The 10,563-nt window shown below is 40.6% G+C and overlaps 1 long non-coding RNA gene across 1 annotated transcript; it reads left to right on the top strand.

Annotated features, from left to right (window-relative positions):
- The first annotated feature begins 6,468 nt into the window (after positions 1–6,468).
- LOC118883992 lies at positions 6,469–8,330 on the top strand. The gene is made up of 3 exons (XR_005017159.1): positions 6,469–6,613; positions 7,981–8,117; positions 8,240–8,330. It is a non-coding gene; the product is annotated as an uncharacterized LOC118883992 (long non-coding RNA).
- Positions 8,331–10,563: the final 2,233 nt, after the last annotated feature.

Below are 10,563 nucleotides of genomic sequence, written 5' to 3'. Positions count from 1 at the left end.
AGCAACTTGGAGGCTAAATCTTTGAGTGCACATTTCAACTGTGGCTGACGGAGATTATTCATTTAGCACTACTTTAGAAAGTGACTGGTTTTCAGTGGTGCCTTGAGCTGAGAGTTAAGAACTTTGAGTTTGTGATTTTTTGCTACCAAACTGTCCCACACTGTTATTACACTGTCCCACGGTTATTCCCACAGCTTTACCCACACATACACAGTTAATAAATGAACTAATATCCCAGACCTCATAAATCAAAATAGCAATGTTTCATTCTATAGCAGTAAGTCAAAGACTATGTAAGTACAGGGTATATCACACTCTAACTTTGAAGGAGATTCCTAGAGAGCCTCCTCTGATGACTACAAAGTGACAGGTACATTAATTAGTACATATTATATAGGGCTCTAAAAGAGCACTGAGCATGAATGATACCAAACAGGTCATCACTATTATAAGCAACTCAAAAGTTTCAACTATCTAAATCAAGTCAACTCAAGGAGAAACATATGGCCATATCTGGAAATAATATGATAGTAGAAAAGGTAATATATTTCTTGTACACATCCAAAATGTGAATCATGCCAAAAGAACTGGCTTGAATTAATTAAAAAAAAAAACAACAACAGTGAAAAGGGTTTTATAGATACAGTGTTTTAAGTCACTTATAGTACTGAAGAATGCTCCTGCTAGAATAACTTCCTAAAGTATAAATCTGATCATTTCATTGTCTGCCTCAAATTCCTCATTGACCCTCAAAATAGGCCCTACATCTCTTGGAATGGAGATTATACATGAAGAACAGGTAAATAAAATCTGATTTAAACTTTTAAAAAATTCCTCCTCCACTTACCCAGTGCTAGAGAATAGAGTTTTTCAACTGTCTCTACCAGATATCAATGATTCTATAATGATTTAACTAAGGGGAGGAAATATGGCCTCCTATTGCTATTCCCACATCATGGCCTTGGCAAGTCATTTGGCCTCTTTAAGTTCAGTTTCCACATTTGCAAAATGAAGAAATTGAGCAATGTTCTTTCCAGCCCTAAAAGATTGTCAGCTCTCCTTGGCAAAGTCCACTTGCCCATGCTCTGCTCCCACTCAAAATGGGCTCTGTTTCCATTTGGCTTGATTAATCAAGGTAATCAGCCAAAGATGATAAAACAAAATTGTAAAATTGCCAAGTCTAAGTCACATAAGCAAAAAATAATCTGGTTATTTGGCATTCTCATAATGCTTTATTATGTTTTCAAACAATGTTTGGCCATAAACAAAAATTGTACTTAAAAAGACCCAGAGACCCAGAGATGAAAGAAATTGTCATTGACAAAATGGATCCAACAAGTCAAAAGCAGAGAAAGTGACATTTTAAATGGGTGAATGAATGATCCCATGAGTGACTGGATGAGCCACACGTATTTTTGGTATGGGTCTCACATAGGCAAGGGATGACACAATTCGGATTGAGCCCTACTTCTTGGGTCCTTGTCCTTGCTCTATTCCACTCGTCCTGCCTCACCTGGAGCTGGGATGATGACTCTCCCACCTGACACCAGCGACCACTACTCTCACGCTCCCATTCATCCCTCCTTGTTACAATTACATAATTCATCCAACCTTCCCCAAGCATTTGTTAGACATACCAATGTTTCACAAAACTCCCCAAATAAATAAATTATCAAAATCTTTCTCCCTCATCCTCATTGCCTTTCTAGGCTCTGCTCTGTCCCTTGTTCTGCTCCAGTCACACTGGACTCTCTTCCCCCTCACACATGGCGGATGCCTCCGAGTGTCCTCCCCTTCCTCCCTCCTCCTCCCTGGACTACTCCCACCCATCATATGTCTCTCCAGCTCCATCTCTGTCTCACCTGCTCCTCTGGCCCTACTTCTCTCCCTCATGGCTCCCCGAACCCGGAGCTTTATCTTGGAATGTGTGCTTTATCCCAAACTTCAACCTAGTAATCCCCAGACACATTTCCCTCCCCTCATTCAAATTTCAACCAGATTAGAAGTGATACATTGAACAGTGACTGAACCTTCATTTTTGGTAAGGAAGTAAGTTGTGGAATTTCAGAATAAAACTTTTACTCTTAAATAATAATTACTCATTGGGAATGACATCTCTGAAAATCAATAATTAAGTTTTTTGGTGAAAATATAATGGAATCATACTTTATTCAACAAACATATTGAGTGCCTAATATTCTAGGGATAAAAAGACAAAAAAGATATATTCTTGAGCTTAAAAAGTACATAGCCTACTAAGAGAGGTAGACATGCAAATAACTAGATTACAATGGCAAAATTGCTGCAATAGACATATGATTTAGGTGGAAGAAAATGCAAAGCAAAGTGCTATCATGGTTTTTACTGGAATATATCAATATTAAAATTGTGTGTTTACTTCTTTGATTCTCCCTTTAGATTATAGGATGTTGAGCAACCAGACTATGTCTTTGACATCTTTGATATTTCTAGCATCTAGAAAAATACTATATCTTGCATATAGAAGTCATACAATAAGTGTTGACCTGAATTATTAGTTCCACGTGGGGCAAGGGGAAAATTCATGGATGGATTTGCAGAGAAGGTAACATCTACCTTACCTCAGAAGGTAACATCTGAGCTGGATCTTGAAAGGTGAGTTGGAATTTCCTATGAAGATATAGGAATAGAATTGCATTTGAAAAATCATGGGAGATATAAAATAGTAATAACAACAGCTAACATATAATGTACCATGAACTATGCTAAGCATATGCATTGTCATTATATGAATTGTCATTTTACTGTTATTTCAACTAAATGATGTACGTACAATTTTTACCAATGAGGAAAGTGAGGATACAGTGATTAAAAAACATGTCCAAGGTCACCCAATGGGGAAGCTGGGATTTGAATCTCAGGGACACCCATGATTCTCTGACTCCAAAGCCTAAGAGCTAGGAAACACTACATGCTTTTCCAGAATCGAGCCAGTTCCAGTGTCCCAAGCAACCCAGGACCTATGGTCACCAGTTGTCTCACCACCTCCTGAGAGTGGGTACCAATCTATCCCATCTACTCTTGTGAGTCTACCATTTTCATGATACAACTTCTTTATGCCCCGCCAGCTCTTTGAGTCTATCTCATCTTTGCTTCTCTCTGCTATTGCTTCTCTCTTTCTACTGCTTTCTGCTTCTCTGTTATGTGCGTCCCCTATTCATGCTCTTCAGGAGAGCATCTCATTGTGTAACAGAAAAGAACAAACGTGACTCCATATTGGATCTATTCCTTTAGCTGTAACCTCTGTGCTCTGTTGCCTGTGCTTAGTCACGCTGGCTCTGCACCTTTGTAAAAGAATGTTGCCTCTAGCCTGAAATATACAGCATAGCCCATGTTCAGGGCTCTGATCCTTAAAGGTATAACACCTTTCCATTCATAGAGAGAGAAAAAAATCGCAGAACAGAGAATAGCATTTGTCTTGTTGGAGGTTTATAGAAACACTGTGACCAGACCTACGTGCACGGCTGCAAGAACAAAGGATTCCGGCACCAAGAAGTCTGCAGCAAGCAGCCACACTCCCACCCCTTTTAGTATAAAAGAAGCCTGAATCCCAACTCATGTAAGACGGTTCTTTGGGACACTAGTCCACCATCTTCTCCGTCTTTATTTTCCGAAGAAAGTCCTAGTCCTTGCCCCAACGACATCATCTCTCAGTTTATTGGCCTGTTATGCAGTGAGCAGTTCAAGCTTGGACTCGGTAACAACTGTGTGGGAGAACCATCTCTAGTCACCAGTTGTTGGTTTTGGCTGTCCAGCACCAGACTCCTGGGAGCAATCCAATCTCCTTTTGGGGGAAATCTCCTACCGTGTGTAGCTGTAGGGATGGAACCCACTTCCCACACAGTAGCCAATGAGCCAGTGCACTCTCTCCCCACCCAGCCCAGTTATGGAGCAAGCCTGTCCTCGGCCTAAACCAGTCAGAAGAATGTAGGCACGGCTGCAGACCACCCCCGCAAAGGAGCGGCAGCAGAAGCTGCTGAGTGGCCACACTGCTCTTCCTGTATCACTTGCTGCGCTCCTCACAGCAGAGCTCTTCAGAGCACCTGGGCTTTTGTCTCTTTTCTAACCCAGGTCCTCTAGGCTCCTATAGAGACGTGAGCCACAGACATCCTTCCAGTGAGCAACCTGCTGAGGTTAAATTAGGCAGGATCGTTTTCTCTTGCGTGCCAACAGGAATTCACACAGGACTCAGACACCATGTTGTTTTGGCTCTCACATCAGAGCTGCCTTTGGCTATAGCCCCCATCATAATGCAGTCCCCTGAGGCCAGGGTGGCAGGGCCACAGAACTGAAAACATGGCAGCTTCTGTTACAGGAGCCACCTGTGGCCTCTGTGTTCAGGAGGGAGCTGGGAGCTGTCGCTTGGACTCTCATGGACCCTAAGTCAATACTCTGGGAGAGATCGTGTCAGGTTTATATGCTGAGAGAATTGAGTCAGTGACGAGTAGGAGAGTGAAGATACATGGGAGAGAAGAGACCAGGAAGGAACAAGAGCCCCGAGGAGACAGGAGTGAGGTGGAGGGATGGGTCTTGGAAAGCCAGGGGAGTCTCCTTGCCCTTCTCCGCAGCCTCACTCCTGAGACAGCAGAGGTAGGTGTCTTTGTTCAGTGGAAGGGACTTGAAGGAGTTACTGTAAATAGAGTCTATTTCCTCTGTGAGGTAACAGCCAAGGTAACCTGCTGATGGTGAGTAGGGAGTTTGGGGGAGGATTTGAAGAGACGGATGAAGACTTGGAAAAACCACAGTAGGGAAGTGGGTAGAGGGGCCTCCTGGGAACTGGCAAAAGGACCGCTGAGCTGCATGGAGGCAACTGTTTCTATTTGCATTTGCTAATAGCAATTACCCACTTCATGGACGTGTTCTGAACAAGGACCCAGACAAAGGAAAACACAGCTTTCTCTGAAACTTTTTCAATACAAAACCAGGGGCTTGGCAAAATCTAGCAAATTTCACAGAACAGAAGACCTTTAACCTAGCTTCTCAATTTTGCAATTTTGCAGCTTCGGGACTTTTCAGAATGACCTCTTTTGCTGGCCCAGAGGGCAAACATTATTGGACCAAAAAAGAAAGTTTGAAACAAGAGAATTTTTTTTTCTTAAGGCCTTTTTTTCTTAAGGATTCTGTCTGATTCAGTTCTTTTTGAGATTAAGAAATGGGTCCACTTTGTACACAAAAGTATAAAAGAAAATTTAGACCAAAGACTTTTAGGGTCCTTACAAAAATAGTAAGTAGCAGTGTTATTCATGTTGACTAATTATTCAAAATGATCTTTATTATAATTGGTGAAAAACGTAACTACCAAGATGATCCTCGTTGAAATTCAAATGGACAGTGAAAAGCTAATATTTAAAGTCTCTGAAAAATAACAGAGCTTGGGTGTGGTTACGTTTGGCGATTCGGTATGCTGAATTAAATCTTAAAATGCCCTGTCGCTCGTTCTGGTAAGCAACTGAACTGATACATAAATTGTAGACTTCGCATCGGATTGTTGGTTAGACTCATAAAATAAAAATGTGCTTCTGACATGTCATAAGAAAATGAACAATTGCTCTGCATCAGTTGGCACGAACTAAAAGAAGACAGCTTCTGGATAAAATTCAACATGCAATTTTAGCTTTTGTCCCATTTTGAATAAGAATAGTTGGCTGAAAAACTACCTATTTAAATTATTGAAAGCTGGTGATTACAAATAAGCATCCTGCCTGATAATTAGAGGGACAGCAGAAATCATTTAGAGTATGAAGAGCTTGGATGGGATTCCAAAAGTAGTTTTCCCTTAAACTGAGTGGCACAGACAAAAGCAGTTTGTTCGTCAAAGAATGACTGTTCTTAAACTATTGCATTCACTGATGGAAGCTGCACAGACATGGGTTAATTTACTTAACACTTCAGAGGTTTGGGGTTTTCAAACTGCAGCAAAGGTAAGGCAAAATAGAGATTAAAATTCATCCTATATTCTTTTGTTCTTTTCAAAGAGGAAAGCATCGCATTCTTCAAGGACAGCACCCAGCACACAGGTTTTTATCTGAGACACTGTAAAGAAGCAAGACAAATTCTCTTTTTGAAAGATATTCAAAACAGCCACTAGGGGACAGTAAAAACACTGGGTAATGTTTTACCAGTGGATCAGTGCCTTGATCCAGCAAGGCAAGTCCCTGGATCAGAACCTTACAATGAAAGCTGTTTTGCAGGATTTTAAAAGCATTTGATTGTTTAGTGGGGGTGGGGAGAGAACAAAGTGTCTCCTTGATTGCATTAATGTGACATTAATGGGAAACAGCAATACAAATATCATACAAGCCTGCAAGGATTTTTACTGGCACACATTTCCACGGCAGTGTGACAACAGTTTGAAGTCTGCCCTGTGCCTTAGGGACAACAGTTGTAGGACAGTGAATCAGCACATATGATGCAATGAGGTCAGTCCCCCAATACCTTCTGATTTAACGCTGCTTCCAAAACAGCAAGAGATCAAGGATAACACACCAAAACAGAAGTCACTGGCATCAGCCTTATGGAACAATCAGAGGCAGCTGTATTGGTGGATCATTTGCTGTCTATGTGTGTTTTTAATGTAAGTGATGTCTTTTTAGATTCCGAAGTCAGAATTATTACTTAAAAAAAAATTCCTATAGCTCCATTTAGCCCACACTATTTGTGGGAGGTGAGGAAAAAATGACTCACAAAATTGCTAAAATGCTTGTGAAAATGCAGATAAAATGGTGACAGACACTGAAGCACTCAGTTCTTATTCTTTAAAAATCTTTCCAAAAGGAGAATTGGGCTAGGAGTGGGGAGGGTATGAACAGGAATTAATTCTAAGCATTATGTAGAATCCTAGATGTTACAGATAAAAAGTATTTTAAGGTCCTCAGCATAGAACATTTTCCTTTACTTCCAGCCTATAATTTTTCTCTTAGCCATTTTAAAGTAGAAAAAAAATCTGTATACCATGATATCTCATGCAAGAGGCTTTTCCCAAATCAGCTTCTGTTCAATTGACCATGGAACTGTGGTTATAAATACAGTTTGCAAAGGTTAAAAGTAACTAAACTGTCTTTAGGGATTCTAGGCATGAATGTAATGAATAAGGACAGAACACATTTGATTTCCTCAAGCAGAGCTCAGCCAGCCGGTGTTGGGACTTCCCTGAACAGCACCCTGGCTCCTTGGGGGAAAAAGTTTTAGGCACTTCAAGTTGAGACAATGGGAAATAACCTCATCCTTGTTCTTTCAGGGTGAGATGACTAATCCTAACTTGTTGGCAGTAAAAAGGAATAAGTGTGATAGTTAGGTCTAAGACAGTTTCTCTAACCATTTGTCTAAAACATAGCTGCAATTCATACATTGAACATGTTTACTTATATTTTTGTCAGGAAATATGTATTTTTCATATGAATGCATAGAAAAGCAAATCATTTGGTTGAATGTAAACCATTTTACAATGATTCTTCTGACTGTATTTTATTCTAAACTCCTCTCTATCTATGTGACCTTGGGTTTGCCTTTCCTTTTCCTTCTGCAGAGCAGATTTGCAAGGGAGCAGTAGAATCAGGCATGCCTTAAATATTTGGCCACTTGGAATCACTGGAGTCATTCTACTTACTGTAAGAGACAGGGGAATCTGGAGTTAGTGATTCCTAAGATTCCTGAAGAGGCCTTCATAAGCTACACGGGTTCTTAGCACCAAAGGGGTTTTGTATATCAGGTTCTACTGCAGGCAAAGAATATAGCCTACACTATGTAAATTTCAGGGCAGGTTGTAAAATAAATTAGTAATATGTAAGGGTAAAAGTTCGGATCCTAAAGTGCCTGCAAGTTTGAGACTTAGGGCACCCAGTTAAAATGCAGTGGAATAGATTCTAGAGATTCCTCTCTGAAGCGTCTTTAATCTCACCAGGAGAGATATGCAACCCCGTAGTTTCTAACTGTATCTTTCAGAAGGCCCTGTGCATTTAGGACTGTAAAGTCCTAAAACGCCAAGTGGTGTCTCATGCACCGCTCAATTGTCCGGACTGTCTCGCACATTTGTAATTCAATGAATGTTGACCCGATGAATGAGATTGCAAAGACAGAAGGTAAGCAAGGGATGGGACTCACCCAACACACTTCCCTGGCCGCTTCGCTTCTAGTGCAATTTAAACCTCCATCCGGAGGCAAGACCCAGAGTTTCCAGACAAGGTCTCCACCTTGTTCACAGGTGTTGGTGCTGCCTCAGGCTATGGCGTCTTGAAGCATGACTTATTCAACCTCTGCACCAATGATAGTCAACCTCCTGGTTCTTGAGCTGCTGGACAATATTAACTGATACTCCTCCAAAGGATGTATGGACTGGGTCATATCTAGCACAGCATCTCTCATACTGGAGGTACTCTCTACAAGAGAAACGAAGGAAAGAATGACTATATGGAAAGACATTAAGCTCTAGTTTCTTGAATATATACAGAATTTTCAAAACCTAATCTGCCGGAGCTAGTGCAGACCACTTGTTGTTCTACTCTGAAGCCCTTCCTGTCTCATCCATCTTCACACTCGGTAATGCCACTGGAATGGGCCATGTAGCTCCCATGAGGATAGTTTTATAAAGTTGGATGTTTTAGGAAAAAGTTGGACTCTTTGATCTTTTATCTGGTTTGTAGCTGTATTTCTACTTATTCTCTCCAGGCTCTGCTTTTCTTCCCAAACCTCCTCCAGGTTATTGTGTTTGTGAAATTGCTTGCACTTTCATTATTTTTAATATGTACTCTACCCAGAAGCTCATAGCACTCCTGTATTAGGACTGAATGCTGATAGACGTAGGGATAATCTGGTATAACCAGAAGAAAAGAAAAATTATTAAACCAGTGCCAAAACAAACACTGAAATAAACTTCTGCCTGTTTTTCACAGTTGGCAGGAAAATCTCAAAATTTAACGGGATCAATTGTTTAACAAAACGGCACGGGAAATGGTCATATAAAATAAGTGTGGGGATGTTTATACACTAAGCATGATTTTCCCGTTTAGTACGTAAGGAAAATTCTCCCTTCCCCCTTCCTCTCTCTTTCATTTGTTCATTCATTCTTTCATGGTCACACACGTAAGCAGATAAAACAAGGGAGCTTTTCGTCTTTTGAAAATATGAAAAATGAGACAAATGGGAAGGGGTCAAACACCCTGCAAAAATGGCAAAGTGTGACTGAACTGTCTTCAGTGTACACTAAAATACTGATCATTGTTTTTCCATGGGGAAAATGGAATATATTGGCAGAGTTACAATTCTGTTATGTCAACCATATATATTATAACCTTCAATATACTTTCATATATTTAACTCCATTTCCATAACTCAATATGTCAAAGTATAATGGTTTCCCAACTGAAAGAATCTTTGAGGACTTTGTATATACCCTTTGAGGCTGCAGTATTTTTTCTTAGCTTTTAGTTAGAGCCATTTGTAATTAATAGAAACAGACTCACTCACAGCATCTGTGCTAACAACTAGTTAGTTGTTCACCAAATGAATTTTTCTTTCTTCCCAAGCACACTTTTGGGCAACATGTCACAGCTGGCTTTGCCATTGGATGTAGCCCTGAGACTGGGTGTTGGTCAATGGAATATGAATAGAACAAACAGTGTATGAATAGTAACGTATATGTATTCCAGGGCTCACACACACAATACTCTCTCTTTTCCCCCCTTGCACCCATTGAATGGAGAAGTCTAAGAATAAAGAAAAGGATCTAGAGCCTACATTGCTGCTTGGAGTAAAGCTGCCCAGTAGAGCCAGCCAACCAGGTGAAGGCTGTAATATGTGTGACAAGTAAACTTTATTTTGGATTTCTAATCCATATTTGAAACTTTGAAACTTTAAAGTTCCGTATTAGAGCAGTTGGCCTGTCCCAACTAATACGCCAGTCTGAGAAAGTTAATGTTCTTCTATAGATCTTCATCAGCGTGAGCTGAAATGGGATACCAAGCTGCTAGGAACTGGTGTGAATACAGAGACCTACTGTTTTCTCCCTTTTCCTGTCACTCGTTCACAAAGCTCCAGACTAACATAAGATAGCCCTGGCAAAGCTACTGTGAATACTCAATTCAAAAAAACATTTAGTAAGCAAAGCTATGTGCCAGAAACCAACAGGAAGTCTTCCTTTGGTTAATCACTAGATGGGAGTGGTAAATAGTTCTTAACAAAAAGGGTGGAGACCCAGAAAATGCACAGCTTAATAAAACAATTAACTAAAGGCTTGGGTAGGGAGAAACAAACCAGGTGTGAAGAAATGGGGGAGAAAGGGAGGATGAAGACAAGAAGAAGCAGGTTCAGGATGGGAGTAGGAAGCAGGGCTTGGAGAGATTCCTTGAGACATTCCAGAGGATTTTCAAAGGGACCTTGAGGTCCTGCCCGGGGATGAGGAGAAAACAGGAACAAGCACCAGTCTTGGATCTGATCCCTTCAGCCTTCTCATCATCACTCCCCATCTTCTTCAATTTTCCCTCATAAATCTTATTTTCCAACCATTTAATCGTCATTTTGTTCCCTTAG

Source organism: Balaenoptera musculus, chromosome 18 (genome assembly GCF_009873245.2).
Source record: "Balaenoptera musculus isolate JJ_BM4_2016_0621 chromosome 18, mBalMus1.pri.v3, whole genome shotgun sequence".
NCBI classification, from domain to species: domain Eukaryota; kingdom Metazoa; phylum Chordata; class Mammalia; order Artiodactyla; family Balaenopteridae; genus Balaenoptera; species Balaenoptera musculus.
The sequence above is the reverse complement of the archived record's forward strand: the minus strand, read 5'-3'. Positions and strand labels throughout refer to the sequence as shown.